Here is a 15,553-nt window from a genome sequence, read left to right as displayed (position 1 = left end):
CTTTCCCAAAATGCAGCATTCAGATGGACACAACATGGCTGTGGTAAGTGGCAAGCTGAATTCACCAGGTATCGCTCTGATTTCCATGTCGAATTTTTCCAATGTCCAGCATTTTTGATAAGATGGGAAGCTGAACATTAGTGAGGCAAGCTGAGTGTTAATAAGGCATTAATAAGTAATAAGTCCCCTTAATTGGGAAGTCAGTGCTACCTGGTGTGAAATTCATCATGCTGCTTGTCAAAAGCATAAAATATGGAGACAGAAGCTTCCAGTGTTGAATCAGGCCTTACTGGTCTTATTGTCAGATTCTACCACAAATCTCCCACATCATTCATGCCTCTATAAAGTTCCACCCTATGACTCTTGATATTGACCTGTATTTAATCTAAAGCTAGCATCGAGATGGTATCTGCATGTGAGTACACGATGAGTCACTGGGTACAGGTGAACTACAGCCAAGGACGAGGGTAAAGCATTGTATGGGTGCTCACTCACCAGAGGGTGAGATCACACCTGAATCCTGCTTCAGTGGACTCAGATGAGAATAGAGAAAAAGCTGATGGGAACGTACACATGAACGGTCACACTAACTGCTCTGCCAGATGAGGAGCCACAATATTCCAAAGGATACCATGTCTAGTTTTAAAACACCCTTTTAGTACCTGCAGTATTTGTTTATCTTAAGCAATGAGTATTAATTTGTTTTAAAATGCAACAATTAACCAAGGCTTATTCTCAAATCCTTTCTGTTAATAAATTGTACTCAAAAATCAATGCACAAAAAAGTCACTTTGCATAAAATTTCAACTGCTTTTTGCTAATTTACAATTCTGGCAATTCAGTGACAATCTAATTCACGACCTTTATTTTTATCATGAATATAAATGCATTCCCAGCCACCCAATTATCAGAAAATCATCTCAGCATATGGACTCCCCTGTTTGACTTCTGAAAAACATATGCTTCCAAAGAGGTCTGCAAATGAGAAAACATATTGTTCTGTAAATGTCTTTGTGTAGAGGTGAACTCTTGGAATTTTTAGAACACCAATTAATGGAGTACAATTATTACCCATTAAAGGCAAATACTTAAATGTAATACATTTCAATACTTACTGACAGGTTGACCCTGTAATCTGTAATTTAATAATTAGTTGATAAGTGCAATATCATTAACTGAAGTGGCTCTTTTTAAATCATAACTACATATTCCTCTCAATTTTTCAAAAAAATTGTTTATAATGTCTCATTAATCAGTCCAATCATAGTATCATGGCAGCTATGTCAGAAATATCTGATGCGGAGGAATGATTACATTTTAAAATGAGGAAGTAAGGTGAGAGGCAAATGTTGAAGGTAAGTAAGAGACTATTATGATTGAAAGAAGCTAGCAATTAGAAATCAGAAATAATGCCTGTATATAAAATACTCACATGGTATAATGGTAGTATAACAGTTTAATCCTGACTGTGTGATATGCTAATGAAACCACCATCGCTGAAGTGCATGCCAGTTCAGCTAGTAGATCGTTTAACTTTAATCTCAGAACTGTGGGTTCAAGTACCACGGGGCACCATCATTTCCATGTTAGGGCTCTTGTGGAGTATTGCTCATGAGCTTATCTGTGGGCAAGGAAGTCCAGGTTCAAATCCTACCTGCTCTAAAGCTGTATCATACCATGTGCAAATAGGTCGATTAAAACTATTTTACACCATCACAAGAAATGTTGTGTGACTTTGGTCTCTCTTCCAGCTTTACAAAAATGAAGCCACAGAAAGATGTTCTCATAAATAAAGTTAATGTTTTCCTTACTTCAACAGACCCTGTAAATAATCTTTAGCAGTACAAGATCAAGAGCATTATATATTGGCAGCCAGAACAATACACATAAACATACTACCTGTATATGAATTAGGAGCAGTATTTGGGATTGACATCTCTTCCACGACCAGAAAGCTTCAAACAGGTCTCAGGTCCCAATTCAGCAGAGGCATGGCTGAACTCAGAGTTATACAGCATGGAAAGAGACCCTTCAGTCCAACTGAAGTAAGTGTTTTAAACAGTTAGACTCACCTTCCCAGAAGCCCTTTGCTCCTCCCTTGCACCTCTCGACAAATGGGGCAAATAAGGTTAGGTTTAAGGTGGAAAAGGGGGCAAAAGTTCTGTTTTTTGTCTGATACTGAACTGTGCTTGAAGAAAAGCTCTTTTCAGTCATCACCAAAAAACCATAGTCAGGAGATAAAGAATTCAAAGTCAACTGAATGTAACCTTTCAAAGCAGAGAAAGAAAAATGACTGACGTTATACTAATCCCAAGTTCTTTGCTCTAAAAAACGGCCTTATATCTGATTTGCAGAGTAATGGAACTGTAAAGCCATTAGAGAAAAAGTATTGCATAAACCACTGGGACTAATAGCTGCCAAGTCCCCAGAACCTGACAGGTTACATTGTAGGGTCTGAAAGGAAACAGCAGGTTAGATAATGGTTCCATTGGTTATATTATTCCAAAATTCCCTGCAAGTAGGAAAGGCTGCAGTGGATTGGAAAAATGCAAATAGAATGCCCTTATTCAAAAATGGAGGGAGACAGAAACAAGGAAATCAGTTAATTTAATCTGTCATTGGGAAATTGTTTGATTCCATTATGAAGCAGGTAATAGCTGGACAGTTGAAATGTCAAAACTCAATCCATCAGAGTCAGCATGGTTTCATAAAGGGTAACTTGTGTTTGAATAATTCAGAGAGCACCTCTGGGACAGGCCGCCTACTTGCGGAGCGATTCAGAGAGCACCTCTGGGACAGGCCGCCTACTTGCGGAGCGATTCAGAGAGCACCTCTGGGTCACCCGGACGAACCAACCCAACCACCCTGTAGCACAGCATTTCAACTCCCCCTCCCACTCCACCGAGGATATGCAGGTCATTGGACTCATCCACCGCCAAACCACAACAACGCGACGGTCGGAGGAGGAGCGTCTTATCTTCCGACTGGGAACCCTCCAACCACAGGGGATGAACTTGGACTTCACCAGTTTCTTCATCCCCCCTCCCCCCACCTTGTCTCAGCCGAATCCCTCCAGCCCGGCACCGCCTTCCTGACCTGCAGTCTTCTTCTTGACCTCTCCGCCTCCATCCTACTCCGACCTATCACCCTCACCTTGACCTCTTTCCACCTATCACATTTCCAACGCCCCTCCTCCAAGTCCCTCCTCCCTACCTTTTATCTTCTCCTGCTGAACACTCTCTGCTCATTCCTGAAGAAGGGCCTGTGCCCGAAACGTCGAATCTCCTGTTCCCTGGATGCTGCCTGACCTGCTGTGCTGTTCCAGCAATAAAGTTTCAACTTTGAGTAATTTTCTCAAGTTCTTTAAAGATGTAACAGGAAACATGGACAATGAGGTCCCTTAGATATAGCATATCTGAACATCCAGGAGGCATTTGACAAGATGTCACATAAAAGGTTAATACAGAAGGTAAGATCACAGGGCATTAGGAGTAACATATTAGCTTGGACCGGGGATTAGCTAATGAATAGAAAGCACAGAGTCAAGAAAAATGGGTATTTTTCGAAACGGCAACAAATTCAGTTTTGGGGCTCAGCTACTTACAATCTATATTAATGAATTGGATGCAGAGATAGGACGTACTCTGGCCAAATTTGCAGATGATACTGAAATAGCTGGGAAAATACATTTCAACAAGAAATAAGAAACTTACAAATGGATATAGATAAATTAGGCAAATGATCCAAACTTTGACAGGTGGAGTTTAGCATTGACAAGTATGAGTTTATCCATTTTACTCAGAAGAATAAAAAGGCAACTTATTATCTAAATGGAGAAAAAACTTGAAAATGCTTCAGTATAGAGGAATCTGGGTATCCTTGTGCATAAATTGCAGCAAGTTAATCTACAAGTGCAGAAGGTAATAGAAGGGCAAATGGAATTTTGCCATTTCTTACTAAGGAAATAGAATACAAAAGTAGGGAAATATTGTTGCAATATTATACAGTATTGGTAAGACTGTATCAAGACTACTACGTGTAGTTTTGGTCCCTTACTTGAGGAATGATGTAATTATATTGAAGGCAATTCAGAGAAGGATCACAAGATCCATTACTTGCATGAAAGGAGTGTCTCACAAGGAAAGGTTGAGCAGTCTAGGTCTACATTCAGTAGAGTTTAGAAGAACGAGGGAAGATTTAATTTAGATATAGAAGATGGTAAAGAGGATTGACAATATAGATATTGAGCAGATGATTCCCCTTGTGGGACAATTTAGAGTGAGAGGTCATAGGTTTAGCGAGTATCATAAGGAGTGGCAAATTTAAAACAGAGGAGACATTACTTTCCTTAAAGGTCAGAAAATCTGTGGAATTCGTTGCCTCAGCATGAGCTGGACACTGAATAAATTTAAAAAGGACGTCGACAGGTTTTTAATTAGCACTAAGTTAAAAGGTTATTGGAAATAGATAGGAAAGTTGAGGCTGCAATGAAACCAGCCATTATCGTATTAAATAGCGGAGCAGACTCAAAAGGCTGAAATGAGTATGCCTGCTCCTAGTTCTCATGTTCTTATAGTGTCTTAGAGCCAGACAGTGCAGAAAAGGCCCTTTGGCCCATTAAGTCTATATTGATGATAACTATGACTTAAGGCACGCTAATCCCAATTTCCCGCACTTGTTCCATATCCTTGAATGTTATGATATTTCAAGAGCTCATCCAAATATTTTTTAAAGTTTGTACTACTACTACTCCACTATCTTCCCAGGCAGTTTCCCACAACCATGACAGGAAAAGTTTATTCTCAAATCCTCTCTGAATCGTTTGCCCCTTATCTTAAAACTATGCCCCCTCATGATTGACCCTTTAATGAAGGGGAGCAACTGGTTCCCTCTCATCCTCTTCATACCCCTCACAAATGTATACACCTAAATCTCGTCTCCTGCTTAGCTTTCACTGCTCTGAGGAAAACAATGTAAGCCTTATATTCTAATACTCTTATGTTCATATAGAAGGCCAAGTAAATGAATCTTAAAACTTCAGAGCTGCATTTGTTCCATTGCTTACTGGACTAGGGTGCTGAACATTGCATTTGACATCCTGAAACAAAACAAATGGGTATGTTCGCACCTAGAAACGTTCCTCAGCTGCTCTTGCTAAAAGTAAAGAAAGAAATTAACTCTATGTTGAAGCAATATTTCATCTGTGACATAACCAACACGTGGATTGGGTGAACAGCGGCAGTAGGGGATTTGAACCTTATTCTGGCTGAGGTCGATTCAGCACCTACCTCCTTGTTCTGACTGTAGTAAAATATCACAGCACTCTGCCATGCTTAAGCAAATAATTGCCAAGGACCTATTTTCAAGGTAGACAAGTAGGAGGCTGGAAGAACACAGCAAGCCAGGCAACTGAAGAAGGGTTACAGCTGAATCGTCGATTTCTCCACCTCCTGATGCTGCCTGGCTTGTTGTGTTCTTCCAGCCTCTCGCTTGTCTACCTTGAATTCTAGTACCTGCAGTTGTTTTTTTTCAATCAAGGGCACGTCTTCAGGCAGACAATCCAAGAAAGTGAAGATTCTTTTCTATCAAGTGTGGACAATCCATTTTATCAAATGCTTGTTTCTGATATTATTCAGAAACATAAATAAATCTGGCCATGGAGAGATGGTAATTTTGATGTAGAATATTTTTCAATTTTAATTGAATAAAAACTTGCCAGCAACTCAATGCAGAGGGCTCTGTCTTCTATCTTTGAGCCAGTTCTGTATCCGAATGGCTAGATATGTCTGAGCTATATTCTAGAAATAATAAGGCTAGCAGTTTTCCAAATTAATCTATCAAATACAGGGACTTAGAGTGTCTGCACTGCAGCAGATTGGAAGCTGTTTGCACCATTCCATTTAATTTAAAGAACAAAGTTAATGCATTGAGTTGCTGGCAAGTTTTTATTGAATTAAAATTGAAAGATATTCTACATCAAAATTACCATCTCTCCATGGCCAAATTTATTTATGTTTCTGAATAATATCAGAAACAAGCATTTGATAAAATGGATTGTCCACACTTGATAGAAAAGAATCTTCACTTTCTTGGATTGTCTGCCTGAAGACGTGCCCTTGATTGAAAAAAAACAACTGCAGGTACTAGAATTCAAGGTAGACAAGCGAGAGGCTGGAAGAACACAACAAGCCAGGCAGCATCAGGAGGTGGAGAAATCAACGATTCAGCTGTAACCCTTCTTCAGTTGCCTGGCTTGCTGTGTTCTTCCAGCCTCCTACTTGTCTACCTTGAAAATAGGTCCTTGGCAATTATTTGCTTAAGCATGGCAGAGTGCTGTGATATTTTACTACAGTCAGAACAAGGAGGTAGGTGCTGAATCGACCTCAGCCAGAATAAGGTTCAAATCCCCTACTGCCGCTGTTCACCCAATCCACGTGTTGGTTGTGTCACAGATGAAATATTGCTTCAACATAGAGTTAATTTCTTTCTTTACTGGAGGCCTGTGACCAGTGGAGTGCCACAAGGATTGGTGCGGGCCCTCTATTTTTTGTCATTTACATAAATGATTTGGATGTGAGCATAAGAGGTACAGTTAGTAAGTTTGCAGATGACACCAAAATTGGAGGTATAGTGGACAGCGAAGAGGGTTAGCTCAGATTACAACAGGATCTGGACCTGATGGGCCAGTGGGCTGAGAAGTGGTAATGGAGTTTAATTCAGATAAATGCGAGGTGCTACATTTTGGGAAAGCAAATCTTAGCAGGACTTATACACTTAATGGTAAGGTCCTGGGGAGTGTTGCTGAACAAAGAGACCTTGGAGTGCAGGTTCATAGCTCCTTGAAAGTGAAGTCACAGGTAGATAGGATAGTGAAGAAGGTGTTTGGTATGCTTTCCTTTGTTGGTCAGAGTATTGAATACAGGAGTTTGGGAGGTCATGTTGGGGCTGTACTGGTTAGGCCACTGTTGGAATATTGCGTGCAATTCTGGTCTCCTTTCTATCAGAAAGATGTTGTGAAACTTGAAAGAGTTCAGAAAAGATTTATGAGGATGTTGCCAGGGTTGGAGGATTTGAGCTACAGGGAGAGGCTGTTTCCCTGGAGCGTCGGAGGCTGAGGAGTGACCTTATAGAGGTTTACAAAATTATGAGGGGCATGGATAGGATAAATAGACAAAGTCTTTTCCCTGGGGTCGGGGAGTCCAGAACTAGAGGGCATAGGTTTAGGGTGAGAGGGGAAAGATATAAAAGAGACCCAAGGGGCAACCTTTTCATGCAGAGGGTGGTATGTGTATGGAATGAGCAGCCAGAGGATGTGGTGGAGGCTGGTACAAATTGCAACATTTAACAGGCATTTGGATGGGTATATGAATAGGAAGGGTTTGGAGGGATATGGGCCGGGTGCTGGCAGGTAGGACTAGATTGGGTTGGGATATCTGGTTGGTGTGGACGGGTTGGACCGAAGAGTTTGTTTCCATGCTGTACATCTCTATGACTCTATGACTCTATACCTCAGGACATTAAGAAAGAAAAGTTATGCATTAAGTCTAATATTTGGATAAATTGCTAAAACACTTCAATATCAAACATAGAAAAAGAATTGCGATGTCAATATAAACCTGATAGATTTCATTGTTACTTTCTCTTTTTTCTATAAGAGTCTATTGAATTGCATCATAATGGAATTATTTAGAGAATCTCTACTTCTTCACTCTAGACAAGTCTTAAAAATATTTCTAGTCGCTGTAATGCAGCTCCTTCCTTTGCATTGCATAAAAATTCTTGTAGCTGTCAATAGTACTTTCTATATTTTAATCTAATACCCAACTTCAGATCTTTTCCTCCTCCCAACCCTGTGCCAAATCTGCTTCACTAACATGTTATGGACTAGACCAAAACCCCTCAAAATACATTAAGAAGATAACCTTGACCCTTTCTATTCCTTATTTTAAAGGCAAGTGCAAGGCTTTGCATTCCAGATGCAATTTCATTGGTCAAACTACCAGACATGTAGCAAAACCTACTGTATTCATCCACAATAGTTTAAATCTACCAAAAGAAAGAAGAAATTAGAATAACGCAACTCTATTAGAAAACTTAACAGAATAACACATAATTTAACCCCAAAACAGTAACTGTTCCAACATAGTAACATCTCATAAATACATGCTTGGTAAAGGCAAATTCAGTAAAATCGATTATCTCACAGGCAATTCTCCAGTCCAGGAGGAAAAATATCAAATTGAAAATTCTGAGAAAGAGAGTAGCAGGTAGAGCTTCCAAACCCAGCTTAGGGCAGTGTATAGAGTTGGGAATTGGCTGCAGCTGACATTCTCTAAGGCAGCCATGACGGGGGCTACTGTCGCCTTGCAGATTGGATCAAGCAGAAGAGCAGTTGGCGAGCAATCTCATCGTGCATGCAAGTGGACTAACAATCACTCTGTTTGAATAACTCTATTTTATCTTTACTTTTATTCAACAGCCACCTCACACAGTGGCTCTCACATTGCTCTTTACAACTGCGGAGTATTTATGTTTACCAGACAATTCACTTTTTTTCTGGTCCCTACATAGAAAATTTCCTTCTGTCTTAAGATTCAACAGGCTTTTTCAGGATCTTAAAAGCCAATTAATTGGAAGTGAGAGATTTTCTCATTTCTTCCCTCAGTTTGAAAAGAGCAGCGTATTCTGGAGGTTTCAGAATACTGAAAGGCTAATTGTCAGGGTTACTTTCAAAGTGTGGCCACACTCAACTTCATCTCCTTGTGTGTTTGAAAATCAAGCCCACCTAGCATAACATGTAGCAGTGACATGGTTATTGCTGCATTTTAAAAATAAAAAATTACATATAGCTGACAAATGTGCATACATGTGACTATTACATATGTATGTAACAGAAAATGTATGATCATTTACTGTTTAGTGGTATACAAGTTAGCTAACAGTCAGAATGATAAAGGGTATTCTTAATAAATATACTTAACAAATTTTCACAAATGGAGCATTCAAAATTTACACCACCATGTTAATGGCATTATGCTACTTTATTTCCTGTACCATTATGGCAGCAATCTGATCTGAGAAAAGGTTTTAATTTTAGAAATGGTCACAAACAAGCAATAAGGATTATATGACTAATGGCAAAATATTGTCAGTACTGGAAATCTGAAGCAAACACAGAGAATGCTGGAGAAACTCAATAGATCTGGCAGCATCTGCAGACAGAGTGGTAGAGTTAAGGTTTCAAGTTTGGTATGAGTCTTCTATGGATGTAAAATATTAACCCTGTTTTTCTCTCCAAAGATGCTGCCAAACCTGCTGAGTTTCTCCAGCAGTTGTTGTGTTGGTTCAGGATTACTTGTCCTGTGAATTGTGTTCAATCAACTCAATGTCATTGAATTTTCTCTGTATCAGAAAAGGGTAGATCATGTGGTGTATGTGCTGTGGCACACATGTGGAATGATCCAAGTTAGGTAACAGCCTAGTAAGCCATCCTATTGACGAATGGGAAGAAGGCAGGAGAATGAGGTTGAGGATCAAATCAGCCATGATTGAATTATGAAGCAGACTCAATGGGCTAAGTGACCTAATTCTGCTCTAGTATCTTATGGTCTTACAATTTAAAATGTAAATTAGTCTCCATGATCATAAAAGAAAAATCACGGGCGAGGAATTTGTTGGATAATATAGCATCAAGTTGTTGATATGCTCTGGTAAAATTTCTTTGATTGTCTTTTCAACGAAAGCTTTAATTTGTCTAAAATAAACAATTAACCATTTGGTTAAAACCTATCAGCCAGTTCTATTTCACTGAATATAAGGACAAATGAATAGAATGGTCTTAGTCCCAGCAGCACCAGGCTTGTGTGGTGGCTATTCCTCGCTAGGCCTGTGGACAGAACTCAAAGGAGAGATGGTTATGGAGGTTGGATTGAAGATAAATCTGGATATCAGTAGTGTTGCTGTCAGGGTCCTTTAAAGGGAAATAGGGGGAAATGAAGAATGTCGTTACGGGGCTTCCAGAAAGGACAGCCAAATATGATCTTGTGGAAAATGCTTTTTATTGCTGCAGGGTACCCCTAAAAGGAGATTTCCCCCACTTCATTGTCCAACGTAAGCCACCAGCTGCAAAAGCTGTCACATTACACATCTGATATTGACCTCCACCTGATGTGGGTAAAATAGAGGCAGGGCGGTGGTGGTTGTGGGAGGTGGGTTGGGGGGGGGGGAAGGAATCAAGTGAAGGTTGGTGGTGGCATGAGAGAGCCTTTATTCTTAAATATGTTAAGCAACATAGATAAGAAAACACCTTGTTGAGTCACAAATCTTGAATTATATTTACAATCCCAACTCTCAGCATGGCTATAATGTTAAAGATTTATGTGTGGTCTGGGTTCTCACTAACTGACTTTACTGTACATTACATACGCAAAGCTAACTAACTAAGACATTATGCTGTGACTCCAGGATACACCTGAAAGTAATGAGTATTGAGATAAACCTTTTTATTAGGACATCTCACTGCCTTGAATTTGAGAGTTGTGGGTGGGAGAATGGGAGAATACATATCAATGAGGTGGGATTATGTAGTAATAAAGATATTAATGAACTTAAGTACACACAAATAGGCTTCTAGTTGCGGGCGTGGATCTGACAAGGGATGCCACCCGTATCAGCCCTCACCCCACTCCTGGCACCTTCCCCTGCCATCACAAGAAGTGCAAAACCATGCCCACACCTCCTCCTCACCTCCGTCCAAGGCCCCAAAGGATCCTACCATATCAACAGACATTTATCTGTACCTCCACTCATGTCATTTACTGTATCCGTAACACCTGATGTGGTCTCCTCTACATCAGGGAGACAGGAAGCCTATTCGCAGAGTGCTTCAGAGAACATTTCTGGGACACCCGCACCAACCAACCACACCACGCCGTGGCTGAGTACTTCAACTCCCCCTCCCACTCCAACAAGGACGTGCAGGTCCTGGGCCTCCTCCATCGCCAAACCCTAACCACCTGACACCTGGAAGAAGAACACCTCACCTTCTGGCTTGGGACCCTGCAACCACACGGGATTTCGCCAATTTCCTCATTTTCTCTCTCCCCACCTTATCCCAATCCCAAGCCTCCAACTTGGCACCGCCCTCTTGACCTGTCCATCGCCTTTCCCACCCTCCCCTCCAATCTATTACCTTCTCCCTCACCTTCATCTATCTCTTGTATTCTCAATTACTCACCCCCAACCCCATCCACCCTCCCATTTATCTGTCAGCCCCCCCGGCCCATAAGCCTCTTTCCTGATGAAAGGCTTATGCCCGAAACGTCAATTCTCCTGCTGATCAGATCAAGCATCACACTGTCAACATAGAATAAGAGTAACTGACGTGAGGTGCATTCTTTTGTATTGTTACAACAAATGTTTTGATGTCATGCAACTGTCTTAAGGTACAGGTCTATCTGGTCTGGAACCTGCATCATAAAACAAAAGGCTCCAAAAAACCCAAAGGCGAGTGGGCTACCAAAGGTGTCTACCACACACTGTACAATAGAAAACCGACTGTAACTAACAGATAGATGGTGTGCAGCCAACATGAGGCCCAATGCCTTCAAACTGGTAGTGAGGAGCAACAGTAAAACTTCACCCAGAATGAACTGTGTGAAAGCGAGCTGCACAGTTTCAAAGAGATCAGATTAAAAAATGAATGAGAATCCTATGAGTGTCAATAACTGTGAGCTATTAACAAGGAGGATAAAAGTGGACATGATAATGTTCATTTTCCATTGTTTGGCACATGGGCAGAAGGTAAAGTCAGACAATTGTAAGAGGAGTAACATATACAAAATTAGGTTGAAAGTTGAACAACAGACAACTGGTGATGCAGGGAGATGGATAGCAAAATTATTGCTGAAATAAAAACAATTGAAAGTATCTGGTTTCATATTTCTGGTAAGATCATAAAATGGATACCATGACAAATTCAATAAATGTGTCAGGTATAATATCTACAAGCTACTCAAACTTCGTTAGATGCTCGACACTGTAATTAATGTATTTCTAATATATACACAAGAATTATTGCAATGAACATGGAAGACATGGCCAAGACACCAAGTCAGGAATCCTAACATTGTCTGAAATGTGAATAAGCAGCTTGTTTGTGGAAATCTTTACTCCCTGAAATATCTGTGAAATGATTCAAAAGGCTAAATCATTAAAATGTCAGATGCATCAGAGGCAAATATAAGGGCTTGATAATGATTAAACTTCTTTGACCTGATTTTTTTAAATCCATGTACCAACAATGAGGTTTATCCTTGGATCTGAGAGAATGCACTATTATTAGGGAATAAATTGATGCAATAGGAACGTCTGATGTCAGTTATATAGAACTTTAATTTTCTGTCATTGATTTTGGTTGGCAGAATTCATCACAGCTGTCACACCATTTTATATATAATGCTGATTATTTTGCTGTCATTCAAGTAGGAAGTAAAAGTCATCAGACATTTAAATAGCAGTAATTATAGTAATGTACAAAATGACAAATGTCCAACATTAATAAAGAAGTTTTCCTCAAGTTTCTAGCTCCTAGTTTAAGGACAGTTTAGGTAAATAACATATTTCCACAGCAGGGATTTTGTCAGGGGTCTTGCACACCAGGCAGGGAAATGCTGAGGAATCCTTGGCAGTTCTGTAGAAAGACTCAATCTACTCAAGTGCCCTTCAGATACTTGAATGGCAGTTTCTTTAGCAGGTTCTTTACTCAGAGAGTGCTAAGGGCATGGAATGCCCTGCCTGCCAATGTAGTTAACTCAGCCAAAATAGAGGCATTTAAGCAGCCCTTGGATAAGCATATGGATGATGATGGGATAGTGTAGGGGGATGGGCTTAGATTAGTTCACAGGTCGGTGCAACATTCACAGCCGAAGGGCCTGTTCTGCGCTGTATTGTTCTATGTTCTATGTTCTAATGGCTTTTGGTGGGCCTTTCCTCTGACCGAGGTCCACCAGAAATCCCACATGCAGGCAGCACTACTAGAGGCCCAGGATCATTGTGGAGTCCCAGACCAAAGGAGAGTGGGGATGGTTTGGAACCATAATGTTGGGTCTGTGGCGAGGAGAGGGGGGAATGGCTGGGAAGGGAGATCAAAGGCAAGTGCAGGGTGTGGCTTTCAGTGATCAGCTTCTCCCAACCAATGCGAGACTGTGAACTGGACAAAAGTTGCCTGATAATGAGGGAATCACTCAGGAGCCACTGGAAGCCTGACAAAGTTCAGTGAGCAGATTCCTGGCAGCATGACAAAACTGTCTGGCTCTCATTTAACTCTGAGCCACCATTAAATTGAAGTGGGCTCAAGGATGATGATTAGGAGAAAGTAAGGACTGCAGATGCTGGAGATCAGAGTCAAAAAGTGTGACGCTGGAAAAGCACAGCAGGTCAGGCAGCATCTGAGTTGCAGGAGAGTTGACCTTTTGTGCATAAGCTGAAAATATGTTGCTGGAAAAGCGCAGCAGGTCAGGCAGCATCCAGGGAACAGGAGAATCGACGTTTCGGGCATAAGCCCTTCTTCCTGAAGAAGGGCTTATGCCCGAAACGTCGATTCTCCTGTTCCCTGGATGCTGCCTGACCTGCTGCGCTTTTCCAGCAACACATTTTCAGCTCTGATCTCCAGCATCTGCAGACCTCACTTTCTCCTTTTGTGCATAAGCCCTTCATCAGCCCTGACGAAGGGCTTATGCCCGAAACATCGACTCTCTTGCTCCTCGGATGCTGCCTGACCTGCTGTGTTTTTCCAGCATCACACATTTTGACTCAAGGATAATGATGTCAACTGATGAGGCTAATTGACATCATACTGATGGTGGCTGGAAATCCTGTGGCAGCGCCTTCCAACTCCAACTTAATCAGGGAAGGTTGATATGGGTGTTGTCCTCTGTTCACATGTGCCTCATCACTGTTTTCTGGCAATGACACAATACGATCCACTCCAATGAGGCAGGGCCTGATTTTCTATCCTGCTCTATACATATTCTCTCCATAGAGATGAATTCATATTCTACAATTCTCTGGCAAAGTAGTTGGCACATTATCTGCCATCAGTTTGTTATGCATCTTATAAACACCTGCTGGATCATTTTTCTTTTGACAATTTCCTTTTTTGTCCCTTGAAAGCTCCGAGATAGATTTTTAATGTTCAATGAATGATGGTGCAGGTCATTGGCTGGCTACCTGATACATAATTTATTTATTTGATATTTGATGCTTGATTTATTTATTGTCATGTGTGGTAGCAGTGGGTGTTCAGTCTGTTTTGCCGGGGCGAAGCTAGGGCTTGTTACCATAGAGTTAATAGGCTATTGATTATATACGAGATCAATGCAATTTCCTATGGCTTTGACCTGCTCTATATCATGCAGTTAAGGGGAATAAACCTATTAGTAGGCATTAGTCAAGGGTACCTCAATGTGGTAACTAGCCTTATTATTCTGGTGTAGCCTGGGACAATGCTCTGATTAATTCCAGATAGAATAATTATGAACTAATTGTTTTTGGCCCTCTTTAGTTTTACTTTTGAGTAAACCACTGAAGATATTTTTCATTAACCTGATCAGATCTGCTCTGACTCACCTATGAGTCAGGTAACACTTGAAGCTGGACCTTCTAGCCCAGAGGTAGGGACACTTACACTTTAACCCTAATGGTCTGGAATATTATTTTTATTGTCTAAGAAAAGCCATAGAAAAAAATACTCTAAAAACTCAGCTTATCTCCCCATGAATTCAACAATCCCACACTCTCAGCATCAAGCTGTGATCGAGCTGAGATATTGCATTAAACTTAGACACTCATCGTCTATCCCACTTTTAGAAATCACATTGCTTCCTCAGTTGTTCAGCTAATTATTTGATAAAAGTTATATTTTTGGACAGGTTGGACTTTGTTTCATATTTATCCTGGGATTTTAATCTTAAATCTCACATTTTGTATTTAAAATATGAGTAATTCTGCATTTGACTGCATTTCAATTACGAAGGAGGAAAATTAGAAACAGTGATGTTAATGGGAAGCATAATTTGCAATTTAGAATAAATCTGTTTTAGGTTGTTGCTTAGCATTGATGATTAATTTAGGTTCCAGTTCATAATGAGTTGAAGAAATGGAACAACGGCATGAAAGTAGTCTCTTCTGTCACAACACCAGGTAAGAGTGTACTTATAAAGTTGATTTTTGTGTGCTTCCTGTTGTTTCATCCAATGCAGTCTGTCTTTTCAAGTTTTGCTTTCTTTTGGTATCCATTGTATGCAATGTAACTAAACAATCAGCTTAGGCTGCAGACTTGTATATAGCCCGAGCATGTACATTTGTAGCACAGAGAAAACCATCTTTACAACATTATTCAATAAATTCTTGTAGAATATTACACAGCATTCTGCAAGAAAAGAACATTACTCATTAGACTGTACATTCTATTTAATAAACTACCTTAGTCCTTACAAATGTGTATTGGGAATTCTGCCTGAGCTTGAGGAAATTAAACCTTTGATAAAAGCTC

The 15,553-nt window shown here is 40.4% G+C and overlaps 1 protein-coding gene across 1 annotated transcript in view; it reads right to left on the bottom strand.

The window, feature by feature from the left end:
* Positions 1–15,553, bottom strand: part of kcnh8 (potassium voltage-gated channel, subfamily H (eag-related), member 8) — a 452,253-nt gene that overhangs the window by 102,506 nt on the left and 334,194 nt on the right. The gene's annotated exons all lie outside the window — the stretch shown is intronic.

Source organism: Chiloscyllium plagiosum, unplaced genomic scaffold, assembly GCF_037043375.1.
Source record: "Chiloscyllium plagiosum isolate Xiang-an unplaced genomic scaffold, Cpla_swu_hap1 HiC_scaffold_5, whole genome shotgun sequence".
Classification (NCBI taxonomy): domain Eukaryota; kingdom Metazoa; phylum Chordata; class Chondrichthyes; order Orectolobiformes; family Hemiscylliidae; genus Chiloscyllium; species Chiloscyllium plagiosum.
Note: the sequence above shows the minus strand (reverse complement) of the source record. Positions and strands in the feature narration are given on the sequence as shown.